Source organism: Pleurodeles waltl, chromosome 8 (genome assembly GCF_031143425.1).
Source record: "Pleurodeles waltl isolate 20211129_DDA chromosome 8, aPleWal1.hap1.20221129, whole genome shotgun sequence".
Lineage (NCBI taxonomy): Eukaryota > Metazoa > Chordata > Amphibia > Caudata > Salamandridae > Pleurodeles > Pleurodeles waltl.
Genome location: NC_090447.1, coordinates 1,532,634,197 through 1,532,657,637, shown reverse-complemented (window position 1 = coordinate 1,532,657,637; position 23,441 = coordinate 1,532,634,197). Strand labels below are relative to the sequence as shown.

General features: G+C 47.6%; 1 long non-coding RNA gene across 1 annotated transcript; it reads right to left on the bottom strand.

Annotated features, from left to right (window-relative positions):
* Positions 1-6,227: 6,227 nt before the first annotated feature.
* On the bottom strand, positions 6,228-22,092 carry LOC138249278 (uncharacterized). Its single transcript, XR_011194823.1, has 2 exons — positions 22,016-22,092; positions 6,228-6,964 (listed from the first exon to the last, which is right to left on the bottom strand). It is a non-coding gene; the product is annotated as an uncharacterized lncRNA (long non-coding RNA).
* Between the last annotated feature and the right edge of the window lie 1,349 nt (positions 22,093-23,441).

Below are 23,441 nucleotides of genomic sequence, written 5' to 3'. Positions count from 1 at the left end.
CTGGTGCGATTCGTCAGGACCAATACACCTACCTAATCCTTAGAAAAGTAACCCATATTCAGGGAAATTATATTTAGCAGGAACCTAGAATATTAAATAGAAAAAACATGATTGGTAAACAGGTAGCGAACACTTATTTATGAGGAGGGTGTCAACAAATCAGGGCCGCATACTCGTTTAATCTCCCTTCGTTGATGTGCAAAAAAAACAGTGAAAGAGAAAACTTTTAAAATATATACACAAAGAGGCAACTTTGCCACCCTCCTCATATTAGTGGATGGGCCCGATCGGGGAAAGCACCAAGCTGGCGTGGTCCAATGTGGTCTAAGTATATAGATGCAGAACAAAGAACTGTTAGGCTAAGAACATGCATTATGTTGATTATAGGTTGAGCCAAGAGCGTCCCTCTGAAAAAAATTAATCTGATATGCATCTAAATGATACATCCCAAACTCTATCTTAAAAACCAATATCTAAACAAAACAGTTTTGTTGGTATCAATCAAGTATAGTTTCTACTGATAAAGACTGCCACGGAGATCACCCTTATTGGCAGAAAACTATGGGGGTCATTCTGACTCCCGCCGGGCGCGGTCACCGCGCGCCCGGCGGGAGCCGCCAAAATACCGTATCGCGGTCGGAAGACTGCGGCGGGTATTTTGAGTTTTCCCCTGGGCTGGCGGGCGGCCTCCAAAAGGCCGCCCGCCAGCCCAGGGGAAAACGACCTTCCCACGATGAAGCCGGCTCGTAATCGAGCCGGCGGAGTGGGAAGGTGCGACGGGTGCTACTGCACCCGTCGCGTATTTCACTGTCTGCTAAGCAGACAGTGAAATACAAGCGGGGCCCTCTTACGGGGGCCCCTGCAGTGCCCATGCCATTGGCATGGGCACTGCAGGGGCCCCCAGGGGCCCCGCGACACCCCCTACCGCCATCCTGTTCCTGGCGGGCGAACCGCCAGGAACAGGATGGCGGTAGGGGGTGTCAGAATCCCCTCGGCGGCGCAGCAAGCTGCGCCGCCTTGGAGGATTCCAACGGGCAGCGGAAAACCGGCAGGAGACCGCCGGTTTTCCTTTTCTGACCGCGGCCAAAGCGCCGCGGTCAGAATGCCCTGCGGGGCACCGCCAGGCTGTCGGCGGTGCTCCCGCCAACCGCGGGCCTGGCGGTCTAAGACCGCCAGGCTCGTAATGAGGGCCTATGTCTTTCACGGAGAACGAACAGGGAAGTCAAAAAAGTACTTGGTCTAAATATGTAAATCTAAATAGAGATGGTCTAGACACTCCCACGGGGAAGTACCCTTCTGTCATATCATGTGGTGCAATGTGTAAATAGTGCACCCAAATTAAATAGAAAAAGTAGTAGAACAAATATATGAGCCAAGATTATGCAGGAGAAACACAGACATGTAAATATTACAAGTCCAGAAATACCTTCAGCACGATGAAAGGCACGTGTGTGAACATCAGCAGGACCTAATGCCGAGGTCTGTAGGGAATGGTAAGCTCCATCACTCATTTGGATTTAAATCACAGTGCATGCAGGAAGCGCGTCTAAATGGAGTAACCGGGACCGTTCTTCGCGGTCCCAGAAGTGAGCGTCGCTCTTAAATTCTTGCCGGCTCGAATAAATACAACCGGCAGAGTAAACCGGGAAGCCGGTACAGCAAAAGGGAATTAGCCCCGAAAACATTGAGAGGGGTCTGGGGCAGGATATACAGCGTTAGACGCAAGACGGGATCACCACACTTACTTGTACTTAGCCACGATTAGCGGTCCCATCTACTTCGGCTTGAAGCTCCCGGAACAATGGGGCTCGGATGGAAGGTGGAGCTTTTTAAAAGAGGGGAAATACATGAAAAGCGAAAATGGACTAACGTGTCTCTGCTTCCTAAGAGGTAGTAGACACTAAAAAAGTACAACAAGAGGGGAGGCCATATTTGTAGAGGCAGAAAAACCTCCAGACTACAGAAGGTTCCCTAAGGGATACAAATCAATGCAGAGACTACACTATTATTAAACCACAGTCCTGAGAATTGTGTCATTATGTCGATAATTAATAAAGTATCATGGGGACCAGAACAGAAATCAAAAAATTTAAAAATTACCATAATCAGGAAAATCTAGTTCTAGTAATGTCACAATCAGATGTGGGATAGTTTGAGTGGACCAAAGAACAGGAAGGGGGATACTCCTACCTATGAATGAAATTGTTCCAAGGAATATCGTCGTTAAGCCCCACCTGGTGTGTCTTCAATCTAAAAACGCAACGCTGTTCCTTCTCAAATACCATGGTAATGCTATCCCTGTTGTCCTTAACTGTTTCCAGAAGGACCCATCTCAGGTCATTGGGAGTGTGATTTTTTCAATGTAATGGTTTGTCATTTTCGTCGCAGACCTATGACACCTGATAGTGCTACGGTGTTCATTCATGCGTGTTTTGACCATTCTGGTAGTCATGCCTATATATCGTAAGTTACAAGGACACATAATCATATGAATACAATTCTTAGTGCGGCAGTTAGTATGTTTTATTAACTGCCATTTCCTTGGCTCACCCAAATCCAATTCTTGAGTGCTGGTAGTGAGCGGGCAAACATTACATCCACCACAAGGGTGGTGCCCTCTAACACCCAGCCAATTCTCAGTAACGGAAGTGGCAGAATGGCCACGAGATGTCGGTCTGGTGTGTACCACTAGATCCTTGATTTTCTGGGTTCATTTGAAGGCAAAAACGGGGCGCTCTAAAGATTCCCCAGCACTATTGAGGATAGGCCAATGTCTCTGAATGATCTTCTTAAGACGGTTACTTAAAGGGGTAAAAGTGGTCACACAAGTCAGCCTAGACTGTTGGTCATGTGTCGTATTGGATGACAAGGTCTCTCTGGGAATGTTGCTCGCTCGTTTCTTGGCCCGTTTGATGATGGACGTGGGGTGGTCTCGTTCCTCCAGCTTACCACATAAAACATCTGCTTGTGCATGGAAGTCAGCTAACTCTGAGCAGTTTCGTCTAATCCGCAGAAATTGGTCAAAAGGAAGATTACTTCTCAAGGCCTCAGGGTGGTGGCTATTGTATAGAAGGAGGCTGTTCCTATCAGTAGGTTTGTGAAACACAGAGGAGTGTAAAACTCCGCCCAGTAATATGATACGTAAATCAAGGAAGGACACTTCTTTATTAGAAACTAAAACGCAGATGGATATTTTTAATCATGACAGAGGTCAGTTATCACAATAAATTATGTTTTACCTCTAGTAATTTTTAACAGCACTCCTTTTTTCATACCAGTCCAACATATCTATACTTTTTGACCGGCTGGTTACCATTATAAAATATCTCCGGCAAAGTGTCCCCTTGTGGGGCCCGTCAGGCATTGCAGTGTCGGCCTGACGAGGAGCACAGCCTTTGATGAAACATGTCACCAGTTGGTGAGTGAGGGCTCTTGCTTCTAATATTTGAACACCCAGGAACCTGTGAATCATAGGCTCATACACATGTAGTGGAACTGTGTATATACATTTTTGTGTTACCTGATTGAAGAAGAATGCCAGAGTTGTGATAGTGTGATGATTGAAGGATGATATCATAGTTGTAATAGTGTGATGCTGCGATGATTCAAGAATGATGCCAGAGTTGTCATAGCGTGATGGTGTTATGATTTAAGAATTATGCCAGAGTTGTAATAGGGTGGTGGTGTGATGATTAAGGAATGATGTCAGAGTTGTAATAGTGCAATGGTGTGATAATTCAAGAATGATGCCAGAGTTGTAATGGTGCAATGGTGTGATGATTCAAGAATGATGCCAGAGTTGTAATGGTGCAATGGTGTGATGATTCAAGAATGATGCCAGAGTTGTAATAGCGTGATGGTGTGATGATTCAAGAATGATGCCAGAGTTGTAATGGTGTGATGATTCAAGAATGATGCCAAAGTTGTAATGGTGCAATGGTGTGATGATTCAAGAATGATGCCAGAGTTGTAAGAGTGTGATGATTTAAAAAATATAGGAGAGGCGGCAACTGTAGAAGTAAAAGTTTTTCTTAGAATAAAAATGCCTAAAATAAGCTTGGTTTCGCTAGCATAACTAGCTTGTCACACTGCACAAAAAGTGCATGTTTACTTTTTTGTGCACGAGCTACAATTGCGTATGTTTTTATTTTTTCTTTCATAAAATGATCGAAATTCATCTGCAAGCCGTAGTCTCTGACCTTTGTGTGAAAATGTAACTCATCGTTGACTCATTGTTGACTTCCTTGCGAAGGAGTGTATTTCTGTTGCAACATTGCAAGGCTGTGAGCTAAGCCTCTGTCGTTGTGAATGTGCAGAAGCAGAGCCCTAGTTCTAGTTAGGAGAGCCATCGCTGTGAGATGGAAGGATACCCATCTTCCAGGCATAACACACTGGACTGCAGCAAAGCAGAGTCAGTGGCCCTGCGGAGGGAGGGGTTAGAGGGTTCCACAAGGCCCCCATTGCGTTGGAGTGGGACACGCTCCTACACGAAATGCAGATCCTCTCCGAGGGAAACTAGACTTCTATTTCCTCCTCAGATGAGCTTGTCCTTCCTGCCCCCTCTCTCCCCAAGTGTTACCCCTCTGTCGCTGGGAGGAGTCGACTGTCACTTACAGGACCCATTACCCAATGGTCATACCCTCCACGTGTCAGGGATGCGAGCCCCACCTCATTGCCCTGTGTGCCCTGCGGCTGTACATCTACTCTCCCCTAATAATACTATATACTTATGTACGATCTGACCTGCTAGTTGTGATGGTTTTGAACATTGTTAGTTGATTGTGATACTATGAACCAATATCTCTTGCTAAACCAAGCTGTAGAATGTAATGTGGGTAAACCCTTAATACGCATAGATACTGGAAATGTATGTATAGTCAAATGATGTCCAGTCTTTGTACCGCATAAACTGATGTAAAAATAAAAAAACTTTGTTCAAAATAACAGAATGAATGTGTAGAAGCAGTTTGTTGTTTCTCTTGTGTTTTTGCATTATTAAAACTAATGGCTTCTTCTGTGTAACAAGTTATTTATTAAACAACCAATGAGTATAATGTACAAGTACATCTAATTCTGAAATTAATTATGTGATCGGTGCAGTGCAAGTAACATTTTTGGTGCTGCCTCTGTATGTAAAATCATCCTATGAATCTGTGTGTTTTCTTAGTGCAGAGCATTGTAAAAGATGTGCTTTTTAGGAAAGAGACAACCTTTACTGACTTTCCTGTGAGGCTTTAAATGTCATCTTATTCTGCATGTTGCTTGGAGAGGGCGCGATGCTTGTGGTCCTTTCTGTATTTAGGCTTATTTACTATTTACTGCTAGTAATATGACTGACTGCCAGGTGTACTGCTCTCGTTTAAGTTCTTAAAGGCACATTGCATCATTTAAATGTTTAGGATTTTGATTTTATGCTAATCCTCTTGGCTATAATGACTTGCTTTCTGTAATGACACTGTTATTTGAATCCATGTCCAAATACTGAGAGCTGGAAAAGCCTTGTTGTGCAGGTTTTCTCAGTGCTTTGACTGAAAGTTAAAGCTCAGGATTCTCCCTTCCCTGCCAATCGAGCCTCCCTAATTAACGAAGAGTGTAGCGTCGACAAAAGCACGTCCGGCGTGGGGTCAGCTGGAGACAGACAGGGTTTTGACTTCTCTAGAGTACTTCTCTCACAGTCATCACGTCTCTGTAAGTACTTGAACCATCACAAACCGGCCTTTCATCCTTCAAAGGTTACCCTTAAGGCTTGAGCAGATGAAAGGCTGAGATGTCACTGATGACTGGGGAGGGAACTATGTGTTGACTTGTAGGAAAATATTTTCCCTGTGGAAGGAAAGTACTAGAAAGTGCCCCCCTTGTATTGTTGGTTTGCCCCCAAATACTGTGGAACATGAAAGTGCCTTGCAGAGAGGTGGGGAGAAAGCGCTGTCATAGCTCATCGATAACAGATTACTGTGTGCGTGATAATGTCATGGGTTAATTATGATAATTAGAAGTGTTGAAGGTTGTACTCCTGGGTTGGCGGGTGAACCATGGATATGTAAATATATACATGTAGGAGCTGTTTACATTGAAGTCAGGAGCGCTGGGAAGCTGTATATGGCCCTGTGGTTGGTGAAAGGGCACAGTGTGGTGGTTTGACACAACAGCACAATACTACCGACAAAGGACCGCACCATCCCACCCAGAGCCTGACGGCGGAGTACATGAACACAGGAAGCAGTCACTTCTCTCTGATCTTTATTGCATTTGGTTAAACTATCATTGTTATAAGCTTCTGCAGAAATCTAGTGATTGGTAGAAACCACACACCATACACAGTCATTTGACTGTGGAGCATAAGATGATACAGGCATCTTCCTGACCAGGGTTCTACTACTGGAGGCAGCCATCCGTGGTCGCATTGTGTGCTTTCATGGCATGGGGGGGGGGGGCTAGGCATCTTCTCAGTTACAGTTCTATGCACTGCTTGCAACCTACTACAGCAAGCATTATCAGCTTTCAGCCAGGCAGGATCGAGCAGCAAGGAATGAGCTCCTTCACAGTGTAGCATGGGATATCATATCCCTCTTCACGGCATAGCTATTATGCACTCTGGGCAGCCATTCCTGGAACGTACTATGTCCTTACAGTCAGGCGGGATCGGAGGGCATATTGGCGTGTTGACACAGATAAGCATCAGGTAGCACCCACAGGTACAGCGCCAGCGCAAGCGGCCAGAGACTCCAGAGGTGCTCTCCCCTAGAGGGATCAGGCCGTTCTGAAATTTGCCACATCCTGGGTACCCCTCCCTTCCGCAGGGGCAGCCGACATACTCCTTGCAGCACTGCTCATTCGCTTTTTGGCACCTGAATGCCTCAAGAGCGCAGCTCTCCTCTGAGCACTCTTGTGAGCTGACCTGAGGGACCAGGACGGTGGCCAACCAGAGGCAGAGCCAGGGCACCACCAGCGCTTGAACCAGTTTCTGAAAAAAAGAAGACGAGGCATCGTTAGCAGAGATGGGCTGTGAATGATAAACCACATCTATTGTCACTAAGCGCAGTGCCCATATATGAGGAATATGAAATATCTACAGGGCAACCATGAGGCTGCCACAAACAATATGCATGTAATAAATTTCACAGTCACATATAGTATGACTTCATCATAATATTTCTTAGTGAATCATTGTGTATGTCTGGTGTGTAAGCATGTTAGAACCATCAGGAAAAAACTCCAAAAGGGGGAACCTACCTGAAGGAAACCTACCATGCCAAACCTCAAACACTGCCAAAACATCTCCACGCAACATAACCCAATTATCTTGGAATGAAGAAACGTTACCTTCAAGATCATCAAGTAACAAAACACCTAGGAGCAAAATGTTGATTTCGGAATTACTTTCTAGGACATCCTCAAGCCGGGGTAAGGGTTAGGCAGGATAATTCACTGCTCTGTGAACAAAGCTGCCTTATGATGTGGTGGATTAGTGTTCAGGGCGGTAGGGATCCACAGAAGTGCCCTGCTTTCATTTGCTAAATTTACTCCCCAATCTCTTCAGACCGTTCAGCTGTGGTTGAAGAATATAAGGTTCTTCTAAGTTTCTTTTCAAATGACGCGGTCTCCGGCTTGTGTATCACTGCCTCTTGGCTGTTGTCACAGCTTGCTTTCAAGACGATGACAGAATCCAACAAGGCCATTGAGTGGTGGATACAGAGGTTTGGGGGTGCAGATGCCATGAGGTTTGGAGTGCAGTGGTGATCAGAAGACATTTAGCATCAGAGGTCATTGAGGACTTACTGATGTTAAGGTTTAGAGAATATTAGAAATTGGGTCTTTAGTTGGCACAGGTATACACCCTGTCCAAGTAGGGGCCACAAACCTAGTCAGGGTAAGTCAGTTACACACCATAAATTAACCTGTGCTCACCCTCTGGTAGCTTGTCCCAGGCAGGCAGGCTTAACTTAGGAGGCAATGCCTAAAGTATTTGTTCAACACCTAAAACCGGAAGACAGTTGAAACACCACAAAAGAAGTCCACACCAAGTTAGAAAATGAGATTTATGGCCTGATTCACAAAGGTAAACTTAGACCTGAAGTCTTAGTTTAGACCTAAAGTCTAACTTAGACCAAAAGTCTAACTTTACTAGTACACAGACCAAAAGTCTAAGGGCCAGATGGATCAAACATTTTTGCTTTGGACCTTTTGCGATCGCAAAAACGCATTTTGGTATGTATCAAGTCCAATTTGTGATTCCGAATCGCAACTACATACGATTCAGTATTAGGAATGGGCGTGCCATGGGAATCCCATCCTAATACTGAATCACAGAGGTATGTATGATTGGTTTGTGACCATGAATGCGATCGCAAAACAATTGCAGTTACCACCAATTTCAAATTGGTGGTAACCCATTTGCAATGGGGAAGGGGTCCCCAAGGGACCCCTTCCCCTCTGTGAATGCATGCGAAAACATTTTTTAGGAGCAGGCAGTGGTCTCACCACTGCCTACTCTTAAAAAATGTAAAGAAAACCTTTACATTTTCTTTTTTAAACGCATCCCGTTTTCCTTTAAGGAAAATGGGCTGCATTAAAAAAAAAAAAGATTGCTTTATTTAAAATCAATCACAGACGGTGATTGTAGCCATTTGCAATGGGTCAAAAATTGCGACCTATCTCATCCATATTAAATTAATGAGGTAGGTCCATTTGCGAGCCCTTGCGAATCGCTATATGAAACTCCTGGAGTTTCATACATTCTAATAACGATTACCTAATTGCGACTCACAATAAATCGCAATTTGATAATCGCTATTGGAAAGAATTATACATCAGGCCCTAAGTTTGCTATAGTAAAGTTAGACTTTAGGTCTAAACTTAGACTTCAAGTCTAATTTGGACTTTTGGTATAAGTTTACTTTTTGTGAATCAGGCCCTACATTTTTATGAGTTATACAAGACCAAACGGCAAAAGTCCAGTAGAAGTTAGTATATGAATTTTTGAAGATCAAAGAAAACTGTGGTGCTTAGAAATCATAAAGAACCAACCACAGCTTTCTGATCACGCTAGACTAGGGTAAATCCAAAGTTCACACTGACCACGGTGCAGTACGGGCTGGCAACAGCGACCAACACTGCCCCACTGAAAAAGTACCTTGTGGAGGGTTCGAGTCAATGTTGAACATCTAATGCGAAGAGCAGAGGAGACGATGTGAAGGCGATGTACCAGTTCTAAGTTGTGCAGCCAGGGATGCGCTGTCATCGAGTTATGCAGTTGCCGATGTGATGCCCTCGAGCAGTGGTGCGGCGTTTAACCCGTTTTACGATAAAGGCACTACATTGACGTTGAGCAGCCCAACCAGAGATGGGTTGATGCCGAACCTCTCAAGTGTAAGCGGTGCAGCGTTGTCGAGCCACACAGTTGATGATGTGACGTGTCCTGCGGCAGCAATGCGTTGCATTGAAGGAGATGTGTTGGTTCCAACTGGCACAATGATGGAAATGTATGGGTTTTGTAGAACACAGCCAGCAAACCTACCTCAAAGACCCAGGACTGGCTTGGCACCACTTGGCAGTGCAGGACTCACAGTTGGCAGAGTTCAGAGGCTGTAGCAGGGTTGTTGGAAGTCTTTGATGTCCCTGGGACTTCAATACAGGAGGCAAGCAAGCAAGTCATTGGAGTCACTTTGGTTCTGGGGTTGTAGAGATGTAGGTCCAGTCCTTTTCATTCCAAGGCTAGGAGGGCAGCAGCAGCAGGGCAGGCAATCAAAGCAAGAGTTCAGCAAATTTCAGGAGATTCCAGCAGAGTGGCAGTTCTTTCAGCAGCACAGCAATCCTTCATCTTGGCAGAATGTCCTCAGGTCAAAAGTGTACTGATTTGGTGGTTTCTGAGGTCCAGTAATTATACCCAGTTCTGCCTTTGATGTGGGGGCATTTCAAAGAGAGGCCTTTAAAGTGCACAAGGTCCCTCTCCTTCCTGCCCTGGATCCAGACTCACTACAGGGTGGTATGCAGCCCTTTATGTGGGGTCAGGCACAGGCTATTCCGATGTAAGTGTCATCTCCTCCATCCCATCCTGCCCAGGATGAGCCATCAGGATGCAGATGGGCACTCAGTCACAGCTACTCTCCCTGTTTGTGGATGTTTACAGGGACTGCACAAAGCCCAGCTGTGACTTACCGAGACATGTATTCAGAGACAGACAGACGGCACAGAATGGTTAAAGTAAGAAAGTTCCAACTTTTTAAAAGTGGCATTTTCAGCTTTACAATTTAAAATCCACCTTCACCATAAGATAGGATTTTAAACTGTGATTCCTGAGACACCAAACTTGGGGGTCCCATCTCTCACCAATTGGAAATTACACTTATAAAATGTAATAAGGTCATTCCAATGTTAATCTATGGGAGAGACAGGCCTTGCAGTAGTGAAAACGAAATTAAGAGGTTTTCACTACCTGGACATGTAAAACTTAAAATTACATGTCCAACCTTTTAAATACACTGCACCCAGCCCCTGGGGTATTTACACACTTGTATGAGTGTCTCTGTATAATGTGTTGTGTGATGTGAAGTGCCCTGATATCCTACACTGGTATCAGTAGCTGTTGGACATGGCCTGTTTGGGGGGATTTCCCTGAAACCTTTTGCTTTTTACTCTTGTTTTTTTGCTGACTCTTTGCACGGCTTTACGACTCTGGGCACTTGCCCACTGTACTTCAGTGGGAACGTGCGAGCGCCCTTCCTAACCATGCCAGGAAGGGTCATGCACTTGGGTGGTTACAGAACTCTACCAAGGAGTGCCCTGTAAAGAGGTACACCACATACACAAGGCAGCCCTGGCTACTGGTGGGACGCTGCACTAAGTGTGTCGCCCCCCGCATAGCCTGACCCGCAAGTATCAGGCCTAACCGCGCAGGCCTGGGGAGGCGCAGGTGCATCTGCATCTAGTGGGGCACCTCTCATGCTTTGACCAACCCTAAGCAAGCCTTACGCTACCCCTAGGGTGCCCCCTGAAGGGCGGCGAGGATGGTAGGCGTAAGGCAAGGTAGGGCCACCAGGGTGTTCCCTGTCCATACAGGGAAGAACCCCTATGTTGAGTCTCCCTACCTAGAGGATTGGGCCCTCCTATAGGTTTCGCTGATTCCCTGTGAGTGGCCCTAGGGCCCAGGGCACTGTACCACTGTGGGTACAGTGTGGAAGTGCCAGCCCTCTTCCTACACCTGGTGGGAAGTGGTGCTAACCAGTGTGTACTGAACCTGCCCTAGCGGGTCAGAGTCGGCACACTTGCAATGCTATTCTGACATGTGCTGAACCTGGCCCGGCAGGTCATTATGTGATCACTTGTCCCCCGTTGCTTACCAGTATGTGCGCACTTGCACAATGGTGTTCCAATGTACACTGAGCCCTAGATGCTTTTCCACTGTGAATAAACTGTGAAAACGTTCTTATCTTCCTAACTATGCCAGGAAAGTGGCACTAACTAGTATGTGCACACTTGCACAATGGTGTTCCAATGTACACTGAGCCTGACACAGCAGGCCAGTGGGCGTGCACTTGCACAACGGGGTTTAATGTGCCTTTAGGCCATAGGAACTTTCCCACTGTGAATACAGTGTGGAAGCGCGTGCCCCTTCCTACCTATGCCAGGAAAGTGGCACTGACCAGTATGTGTACATATGCATGCTTGTGTGTCCCTCTGTTCTTGGCCTGTGATAGCAGGCCTGAGTGGGCACACTTGCACCCATGTGGTGTCCTTTAACTCTGGTCCAGCCTGCCCCAGGAAGCTTGTGCGTGTGCCAGGGCACCTGTGTCCACGTAATGAAAGAATACACATCAATCAATCAAAAAATTGTAGAGCGCGCTACTCACCCGTGAGGGTCTCAAGGCACTGGGGGAGGGGTAGGAGAAAGACCTGCCTCCTGTGGTGGTGCGCTGGATGCGGGGGACTGTGGCTAGGGCGAGGTCGGCTGATCAGAGGTTGCGTGTGGGAGTGTGGAAGTTTACTCCTTCATTGAGGTAGGTTGGGCCGGTGTTGTGGAGGGATTTGTGGGCGTGGATGAGGATCTTGAATGTGATTCTCTTGTCTATGGGGAGCCAGTGAAGGGATTTGAGGTGTGGTGAGATTCGTTTGTGGCGGGGAGGCCAAGGACGAGGCGTGCGGCTGTGTTCTGGATTCTCTGGAGTTTGCGTTTGAGTTTGAGTGTGGTGCCGGCATAGAGGGCGTTACCGTAGTCCAGTCTGCTGCTGATGAGTGCGCGGGTGACTGTCTTTCTGGTTTCTGGGGGATTCCATTTGAAGGATTTTTTTAGAGTGCAGAGTCTGTGGAAGCAGGAGGAGGTTAGAGCATTGATTTGCTGTGTCATGGTGAGGGAGGGGTCGAGGATGATGCCGAGGATTGATTGATTGATTTGTCAGTAAAGCTCTAGAAAAGCAACTTCTAGGAAGTAAGCATTTCTATGTTCTAAAAACTCACTTTGGTGGCAGTTATTTCAAACTCCATTTCACTGGAGGCTGGGGAGAGCATATCTGTGCATTCCGCAGCGACAGCCATAAAACTTGGGCTCCGACAGGCGTCCGCCAGTTGTGGGCCTGGCTGGATAGACTGGAAGGAGAGGTTTTGACACTTGGCCTCTTGGAGTCAGATCATGGTACCACTAAATATAAGGATCCCCATGTGGCCTGCCTTTGTTGAGTGCGTTGCATTTCTCTCATGCGACAACCGACTGCATGCTCATTGTATGCGGTGTCAGTGTCATAGGTGATGACTTTCAGAGGTTTGGGTGTCCTAAGAGCAGTGCAGTGTCCTACCTCGTACGGCCCCGCCGAACTTGCATTTTTTGTGTGTGTAGCCAGATCATCTGGTGTGACTCAAGTCATCATGTACCAGACGTTGTGCCTCATTCCAGGGAGACACGGAATAGGAATCCTTCATGTGCATGCTCAAGGATTGTCTGGTGCGACTCAGATCATCACGCACCAGACATTGTTCCTTCTTCCAGGGAGGTACGACATTTAGCACTTTGTGCTGGTGATTGGGATTGCCTGGTGCGACTCAAGTCATCACGGACCAGACGCTGTGCCTCATTCCAGGGAAGCACAACATTGAGCACTTTGTGTTGCTGATCAGAAGTGTCTGGTGCAACTCAAGTCTTTGTGCACCAGATGTGGCACCTCATTCCAGGGAGCTACGGGTGTGGAATCCTTTTCGTGTGTTTAACCAGATTGTCTGGTACTGCTCAAGTCAATGCTCACCAGATGTTGTGCCTCATTCCAGGGAGGGATGACATTGAGCACGTTGAGTGTGCAATCAGAACCTGTCTGGGACAACTCAAGTCTCATGCACCAGACGTTGTGCCTTATTCAGGGAAGTTTGACATTGAGCACTTTGTGTTGGTGATCGGAATCATCCGGTGCAACTCAATTCATTGCACAGCCTACGTAGCACCTCCATCCAGGGAGGCGCGGATTGGTATCTCTTCGTGTGCAACCAGGACAGTCTGGGGCTTCTCAAGCCATTGCACCCCAGGTGTTGCCCCTCCTCCCAGGGAGGTGCAGGATTTCGTAACTCTTGTGCATTAGGGTGCCTGGCTTGGCTGGGCACCACTGTGACCAGCATGTGTCCCCCAACAACCCTCCCCCATACTTGGCAGACCAGGGCCAGCCCCAGAAGGCACAGTGCAGAGGCGTCTCAGTGAACTTCCAGAGTGGTGGCCAAACCTTCATTTGCTGACTATTATCTGCTCTGCGGTGTCCCTTCTTTTCCCCCATATTGTCCCCGAGTGCCTGAACAAGAGTGCCTCTGGTAGTGTGAGGCCTAGAACCCGGGGAAAGACTGTTTGCATCTTCTGCTAGTGGGAGGAGAGGTAGTAGGGCCAGTCGGAGGGTGGAGGAAGAGTCTGGGGGCTCCACGAGCGCAGTGACAGCTAACCTACCGGATATCAGTGCACCGCGTTAGGGTCCTGGGAGTGAGTGTATTCTAGTGCATAAGTTACAAGCTGCCTCATATCCATGGCACCATTTGGCAGTGCGGGGTGAGTGTGTGGGAGAGATTGCGGGTAATTGTTAACACCATACAATGGTGTTGCCAGACACGTTAATTCTTGCCAGAGGACTTACTCGGTTGACGTTAGATTTTAACTGTGGGGCTCATGCTGTTGAGCTACTTTAAATTGCAGCATTGCTCTGTATGTACATATTGCTGAACGTGTGTATAATTGAGTTGGGTGGTTGCTAGGAAGGGTCCCGTGAAGACTATGTTTTTCAGGGAATGTGTTATTCTTCTCATGTGTGCATACTGCAAATGTTGTTTTAACTCAGTTGGGCCCAGTACTGCTAGTGTTGGTTCGAATGGTGATTCCTGCCTAGAGTTACATGCTATTCATGCTGTGTTAATGTGTGTATTGAATACAAAACCTATTTACATACAGCTCATGTGCAGTCTCTTTTGTAAGGCTCAGTGTAATTGCTGTGTGGTATTCCTGTGCCAGTGCTGTACACGTTGCCCCGTGACAAGCCCGACTGCTCCGTGCCAAGCTACCCAAGGGTGAGGTCAGGCTATACAGTCAGTGTAATCAACCACCCCTCATGCGAGTGGTAGGTTCTGCCTGGCAGGGTCCCTTGTGTCCTCTGCCAAGAGCCTGGGCATCTGGTAGAAAATCAGCTGTCCATGATCCCTCAGATCAAGGCAGTGACAGCGAAGTGGTTCAGCCAATTGAAAGCCAGCAGGAAGGTCGCTCCTCTTATGTCACCAGCGGTGTTGAAAGCGACTAACGTAGTGGTGATCGTGCCCCGCTTGGACTAAGCAAACTCCCCGTAATTGGGTCTCCCTGCAACTTCATTACACAAACTACAACTTTTTCAAAATGCAGCAGCAAGCATGGTCTGTAAATTGTTTAGACGTGTGCATATCTCTCCTGCCATAAAGAAGCCTCACCGCCTCCCCGTCAAACAGAGTTCTTTTTAATACATCTTGTATTATTTACAAATCCACTCATGACTATGCTAGCCTTTGTCGCAAGCAAATTTGAGGGATTTGTTCGCAGATCCTCTCTTGACAACCAGTTGAGGATCCCTCGGTTCAAGTGACAGAGGGTGGGAACTTCTCTGTCCTGGCCCCATCTTATGGAACTTTCTTCCTTTCCCGGTCAGGCTGGAACCCAACTTTGAGAGGTTCCGGAAACATTTGAAGACCTGGCTACTTAAGCAAGCTTTCAATAGCGTGAGGTATCTGCCCTCCCTCCTGGTTGTTGCAGCACTACGGCCCTGATTTAAGAAAAGTGGTGCTGCACCCAGTGCAGCGCCACTTTTCTTGCGCTGCTTAGCGCACCCTTAATGCCGGCATGTGTGCGCGTATCTTAGATACAGCGCACCACGGCGGTAGTTAGGGGAACTAGCAACAACATTGTTGACACTAGTTTGGAGCTTTGCAGGATTAGCGTCAAAAATGTTGATGCCTCCTTTTAACAACTGCTCTGAGCAGATGGTAAAAGTCCCGAAATAAATGACGCAAAGAAATCTCTTAGATCTCGTTGCACCATTTTTTTGCGCCCCTAACGGGGGAGCTCCCCCTTTGCGTACATTACGCCTGGCGCAGGTCACATTAAACCTAATGAAAGAGCCCCTTCTTTCAACCTCTATCTTCATTTAAAAATACTTCCTGTGTCAGATATTTTTGACTATTTTGCAGGAAAAATCTCTGTTTGCACCCTCCTGAGGACCGGGTGCAGCAGGAGAGTCTAACTAACAAAGGCCAGACCTGCCAGGTTGGGGCACAGACTTGTCCCACAGCGACATTTCAGCCCCCAGCAGATCTATTCCCTGAAGTCTGTTGTAAATCATTACAATCTGACACCAAGGAGCCCCCACCGCAAGGATACAGCCTTGGACTTTATCCCACTGTGGAATTCTTAGGTTGCACATCAAAGAGCTTTAAAACCAATAGTGCAAAGCGATAGGCCGGTTGTGATGGGAAATCCGCAAATGATAAAATGGCGAGTCCATTACGGCCTTATTATGCAATATTATTCCACTACCAGAACTCTTGTGTTCACTCAGGGGTCATAGGAAGCATTTAGGGCCTCTGGGAGTCCATTGTGAATAAAGCCTCCAGGCTGGAATTACAAACATTTTTTGCTCTATGATGGTGAATGATGTCCCTGGGATAGACCCAGTGTTTCAGCCGACCACATACACTCACAGATGCTCCATTTTGGGTGCCTGGGCTCCAGTCCATCCTTTTAGAGACTTATAAACCTTAATTCACGCTTTGGTACCTGGAACAACCACCACCAGCGAGACCGAGGAAACACATTCACAACACCAGAGGGGACAGGTTTGCGGCACTCACCCTACCTGCCAGTGGGATGTCCTTTTGTCCCTGAGTTGATTTCTGTCACATGGCAACAGCCATCTCAGGAAAATACTCAGTGACGGATATACCACCTTGGCACTGATTAAAGTATGGTGGATTTACACGCGAGGATACCAGGCGGCAACATTTATGATTCTGGGAGGTACTTCGTAGCTGCCCAGCTCTGCAGGTTCATGCGTGAGGTGCTGACCCAGTCCAGGCTTTCTTCCTTTGAATTCTTGGATTAATAATCCCATTTTATAATGGAAGCAACAAGACTACAAGTCCCAGAATTCAAAGAAAAAACCCGAACTGGGGTAGCAGACCACGCACGGACCTGGGAAACCTGGCACGGCTGAGATTTATGCACCTGAATCCACCTATTGTGAGTTAATTGCCATGGAATGGTATGGAACCAGTGCTTAATTTTGTGAAAGAAAGGGTGCCGGTGCCTGAAGCACTGCTCAGGAGTCAGCGGACGGTGCAATTAAACGTTGGGATGCCGCATACTAAACTGGTCTTTAATCCAATCACAGACACTCCATGCCAGTGGTTAATTTCTAAATAAAAAGTGCCGGTGCCCAAAGCACTCCTCTGAAACATGTGGTTGCTGCAATTAAATGTGGGAACAAGGAAAACTGAGGCAGCGTAATCCTAAAGCCATCTCAGGCCTCTTTAATCCATTTACAGCCACTCCCTGCCCCTTCAGCTCACTCTTGCAACTTTCTGCTTTTTGCCTTTGTGAGGGTTTTCCATCTTTCTCTGCCCTGTTTTTCCCATATGTGCCTTCTGCTTCTAGTAAATGCCTAATCCAGAAAGTGCCGGCCCTCAAAAATAAATGCCGGTGCCCCGCACCAGAAACCACCAGCTCAAATTAAGTACTGCTCCCTGCCCATTTGTCTCGCTGCTTTCTCTCTCTGTGTGGGATTTTCTGACTTTCTCGTCTCCCATCTTTCCGATCTTTGTGTGTGTCCCTCTCTTGCACTAGGGAAATATCTGATGGGGAAAAAATAGGTGCTGGTCCCCAAAAAGTGTCTCCCACCAGCAACCACCGGCTCAAATTAAGGACTGGCTATAACTGTACAGAGCTGTTTTCCTGGGTGGAACTCTATATGCTCTCATTTTGCACTTGCTGTGACGTGCTGAGCAGCTGGTAGGTGTAAGTGGGAGGCCGGTGAAGGGTTGTAAGGGTAGCAGGTAGACCCAGCTGTCATATAATTTACACCGGTGTAATCTCACATAATCTTCAGCAGTTTGAGTTACAATTGTTATGTGAAATGCCAGAGATTACACCATTACCACACCTTGCACATTTGAGACTTTGTTCCGGCAGAAATCCCATAGAGAAACGAAGAAAGAAGGAGATTTAGCAGAATACAAGCAGCTGTTCGTGTTACCTGTGATGTTGTGCCCGTGGCGGCTGCTGCCAGGAATGTGTGGAGGGGCAGAGTGTGGAGCGGGAGGGGCAGCGTGCTGTGCGGAGCGGAATAATAATCAAAAAAAATTAAAAAATACTTACCTGCCACTTCCGGCCCTTTGTTTTCCTCTGCTCCCGTCGCACGTCCTTCCCTTGTTGCTCCCCTCCCCACCCAATCCAGACCCTTCTCTCATGTTGTTACCCAGCATGAGAGAAACGCTGGGATTGGCCGGAGCGGGCTGAAATGCCGCTCAGAGAGGGAGTGAGAGCCTGCGCTTGTGAAACACAGCTTGGGTGGAGAGCTCTAAGTGCGCATGTCGGTTTGGCCAGCCTAAAATGGCCAGCCACACCAACATGCACACCCAGCGGCTGATTTTAGAGCCCCTAGTGCCTCTTTGCACAACATTAGCGTCATTTACTTATGCGAATGTGGTCCAACCAGGCTGAAATAAGAGCGCCAAATTTACAAAGTGGCACAATGCATGCACTGTGCCACTTTGTAACCCTTTGCGCTACATTATGCCTGCGCCAGGCATAATGTATGCAAAGGGGGCGTTCCCCCATTAGGGGGGGTCTGAAAAAATGGTGCAAAGAAATCTAAGAGATTTCTTTGCGTCATTTTTTACGGCACCATTAAGACCAGCACAAAGCAGGCATTAAAAGGAGCCGCGCCATTGTGTTCAATGGGCCTCAATGGGCTTCGCAGGATTAGGGTCAAAAAATGTTATGCTAATCCTGTGAAGCTCCTAATTAGCGTAAAAAATGTTGCTGCTAGTTCCCCCAACTACTGCCATGGTGTGCCGTATTTTAGATATGGTGCACACATGGTTGTGTTAGGGGGCGCTAAGGGGTGCAAGAAAAGTGGTGTTACCCCAGGTGTAGCGCTACTTTTCGTAAATCAGGGCCTTGGAGTGCACTTAACACTCCTTCTCCCCCTGCTGACACTGTGGATGGCCCAGCCCTACACCAGTCAGCAGACTGGCTAAGCAGAAAAATAAAATGATGATAAATACTTTTATTATCATTTTATTTTCCACTTTTTGCTGCCGTTCTGCAGTAGGGCGACGCTTCTCTGCCATAGCGGAGGGGCCACCCCTGGCCAGTCTTACATACAAGAACCTGGCTCTTCTTGGATGTCTATGTGTTTGATGGGTTCAGGGCTAGCCTGGGAGGATTTGTTTGTGTTTAGGATTTATTTATTATTTTGCTGGTGGGATGACTCAGTGATTTGAATGCTCGTCTTTGACAAATGCTGTAATGTGAAGGTGACAAGCCTGAATACTGGTAAGTGAGATTGAACTTTCCATCCCTCTGAGACGGATAAATTAGGGCCCAGATTTAAGGGCCCCTAGCGCCATTCCGACGCCACATTAGCATCATTTTTTTCACGCTAATGTGGCGTTGGAACGCCAAAAATGTGACGCCATAATTATAAACTGGTGCAATGCATGCATTGCGCCACTTTGTAACCCCTTGCGCCACAATATGCCTGTTCCAGGCATAATCTATGCAAATGGGCATTCTGGCGCTAGGGGGCTGAAAAAATGGTGCAAAGAAATATAAGAGATTGCAGCATTTGTGTCGGCATTTTTAATGCCTGCTCAGAGCAGGCGTTAAAGGGATGCTCCCATTGTTTTTAATGGTCTCTGGGTGCTTTGCAGGATTAGCAACAACATTTGTGGCGCTAAACCTGCAAAGTGCCGGGCTAGTGTAAAAAATTATGACGCTAATACCCCTGGCTATTGCAAAGGTGCGCCGTATTTTAAATGTGGCGCACAGGTGGTGGCATTCGGGGGGCGCTAAGGGGCGCAAGAAAAATTGCACTTTTCATAAATCTGCCCCAAAGTATCATAAATTGGGTAGTGGTAACACTGGTTATTTATAGAGCTTAAAAATGGCAGAAGTGCTGTACGAAGCGCTACATAAAACAAGTTACTGTTAAGAGAGGGTCTTACAATTCTTCTTAGATGGATTCCCTTTAGTTGTTCTCTTTGCTCAGTGTAATCCCATTCAGGCTCCCTCTATCTCTTGTTATCGCCGGGTGGTGGCCACCTTGTGGTCACCCTCTGGGGATGAGCAAGCTTGTCCTCACTTGGGTCACTGACGCCCACCACTCCAGTTCTTTCTTTCAGCAGATGCTCTCTCTTCTCCTTGTGCATTTACCGAAATAGATGGTCTGATGTACATTTCTTATTGCTAGGTAATTGATTTGCATTTGTCGTTTCCATCCGGTATTTTTTCCTCTGGACCATGGTGATCTTAATCTTTGACATATAGAGCGAAACTCTCTTCTGTGTCCCAGCCCCTCCTCTTGCAATGGCATTTACTGATTTGCTAGAGAAACTCCACTGCATGAAGTCTTAATAAGTCTCAAAGCTCATCCAGCCATCATTATACAAAGAGGCATTCTGAATACTTGGGCTGGGGATGGTTTGCAATGCAGGGAAGGGTCACTTGAACCTGTTTGCTAATTTCCAATAGGTGGCTCCGTTCCCATCCATTACATGGCAATGAACATGGGCTGTGCCTTTTGGAAGCAAAGTTCGTTAAATCCTAGCAAGATTCTGTCCCCTTTGGCTGAGACGTGCAATCTGCTTTTAGGGGCGCTCTGGGTGTTGTTAGATTTTGGCGCTACCTCAGGTTTACGAAAACTCATAAATCTGGGGCACCGTCAAAATGCAATGGGTGTTGCTGTTGCACACCCACAGCAACACCCATTGGGGCATAGTTATGAGCCCCTAGCGCCACTGAAACATCACTTTTCATGACACTCTCGGGCACTATGCACTGCGCCGTATTTACGAGGTGGCGTTAAGCTACTTTTTGTGGCATAACGCCACCTTGTAAATACGGCCCCTTCACATGCAGCACTGTGTTCTGTATTTACTCGTACAAAACCATAGAAATTCAGCAGTTATAGTTAGAGTCCTTTCAAGTCACTAAAACTCGCACCGTAAGGGAACTATAACTCGCGCCCTCGCCATGCACAGCCAATTACTCCATGTTATAACATTGATGACATCTTCTATGCCATTTTTCATACTAACTGGGGACCGCCCCCTTTGCATACATTATGCCTGGCGCGGGCATCTTGTAGCGTAAAGGGTTGCAAAGTGCTGCAATGCATGAATACAGGCAGCTGTTTACACACATTCGTAGTATAACGCTAATATGCACCTGTGGGGGGTGTTTTGTTATACGTGCTGATTAATTTGCTAAAACCGACAGGCGTCTAAGAAGAGGTAAATACATGGGAAAATGCAGCATTTTACGACTCCGTTTATTGTCTAAACACAAAATAAAACTGGATAAATACCAAGTAGTCAGCAAACAAACTACATCTGGATAAAAACAGAAAGAAATGGTAAGAAGATAAGTACCATAAAACCTGGAGCCCTCTTTATAAGCAGCCTACAGGGTGCCGGAGGGTATATTCCCAGCAGGACCCTGGATGATTTATGCACTGGCCCCCCCTGGCACGGGTACACACCTGGGGCTTGTAACATTCACACGGACGCAGGCAGTCTTTAGGGTGCCTGAGGGTATATCCCTAGCAGGACCCTGCATGAGGTACGCACTGGCTCCCCCTGGCACGGGTACACACCTGAGGCTTGTAACATTCACACGGACGCAGGCAGTCTTTAGGGTGCCGGAGGGTATATTCCCAGCAGGACCCTGCATGAGGTACGCACTGGCTCCCCCTGGCACGGGTACACACCTGGGGCTTGTAACATTCACACGGACGCAGGCAGTGTGCGCTTTGAAGAAGCATTGGTGCTGTGCACTGTGCAAACCATAAAACATTGCAGTATGGATTAGTTCAGTTTGGGAAGATCCGTAAACCCCAATACATGGACCCCCGAAGAGTAAGGCGCAATCCTTCGTCTACATATATGATACCTGTAACTGCTCACGCTGGCCCTACAAACCGCATGCCCTTGAGCTACAGAACACAAATAATTCCTACTCCTGCACGTCCAGGAAGCGCTTCAATGTCATGCCGTGGACAGTAAGCGCTATATAAAAACCAGTACAATTTACTTAAGTTAGTTTGAACACGGCATTTACTTGTCCCAGCTCAGAGCTTTGTTGTAATGCAAATAATCGGTGCTATCACATGTCATGTAAATGGTACTCATTTTATCAGCCTTGGAAGGATGACAGGCTGAGCCCATCCTGCAAAGATTCCAAACAAATCCTTGCAAGTTAAGCGCAGATCTCTGCAGCAGGCACATTAACGCACTGAGCGAGGAAGCAGGCTATACTTACCCCCATGGTGAGTGTGTGTAGATGAGGCTGTGTGATGCAGTGTGTGCTCCTCGGCGGACTAGCTCAGGGCCTTTAGTGCTCCACAGCAGACACAGCAGGTTATATGTGCTCCATGACCCGAGAGGCCACGCCCACCACCCTGGGTCTGTCACGACAGAAGCAGCAGAACCGGTTCTTTTCCTGTGTCCTGACCTGGCTTGGAGCCCTGCCCTGGAGCGGATCCATCAATAGGGGCTTCAGTCACACTGATAGCCCAAGGGGGGCTGTGACTGATGCAAAGTGAGTGCAGGAATTGTGCAGGCTTCTGCCTCTATCCAAGCAGCTGTCCTTGTGTCAAGTGTTCAGCGCCTCGTCAGGGGTAGCAAGCGCTGTATAAATGTAATTTAAACGTGGTCCCTGCAAACATGCAGGTGTATTCACCAATATATGAAGTTCGTTATTCCGTTTTAAATGTGCATGGGATTGCACGGGGAGGGGAGGCGCTGTGTTCGTTCCTCTGGCATGCAGAGAGAATGTTCCAGAAAGCGCCGTGAAGCTTGCCACTGACTGGCGAGTAGTGACCGAGGCACCCTGGTCAGCATGGGAGGTAATGAAGTGAAACTCAGGGGAAGTTCCCTCTAAGAGACAGTTCCACACGCGGTGAGGGTGTTGGGGGGGGCGGGTAAGCACATGTGTGACCCCACCATAAATAGCTCGGATCAGTGCACAGAGGTACAGGCTTCTAAACTGTGCACAGATTAAGCAAGCTATTTGCACTCTGTAGGTATGGCTTCTTTGATCACTCACTATGGCCCTCATTCCGACCCTGGCGGATTCAATCCGCCAGGGCAGAGGCCCGAGGATGCACCGCCAACAGGCTGGCGGTGCATCCAGGGGCATTCTGACCGCGGCGGTAACGCCGCGGTCACACACGGGAAACTGGCGGGAACGGGTGTCGTGGGGCCCCTGGGGGCCCCTGCAGTGTCCATGCCCATGGCATGGGCACTGCAGGGTCCCCCTAACAGGGCCCCACTAAGCTTTTCAGTGTCTGCTTAGCAGACACTGAAAAGCGCGACGGGTGCTACTGCACCCGTCGCACGCCTTCAACTCCGCCGGCTTTTACAGATCGCCCGCCGGCCCAGCGGGAAAGTTGGAATACCCCTCGCGGTCTCGCGGTCGGAATCAGGGCCTATGTCTAAGACTCGACAAACACATAGAAGGGGCATATCTGCTCTTGCAGATATGTCTGCACATATAATATAATGCCCCCTGCCTTAGGGCTGTAAGGCCTGCTGTACCGGTGGCTTACATATATTTCTTGCAGTGTTAGGGGGCAGGGCACACAGGCTGTGTGCCATGTCGTGTTCTCACTCTTAGCTGCACCAATGACAAGCTGCATGTGCTAGGAGAGGGGTCCCTGAGGGTGGCACAGTACATGCTGCAGCCC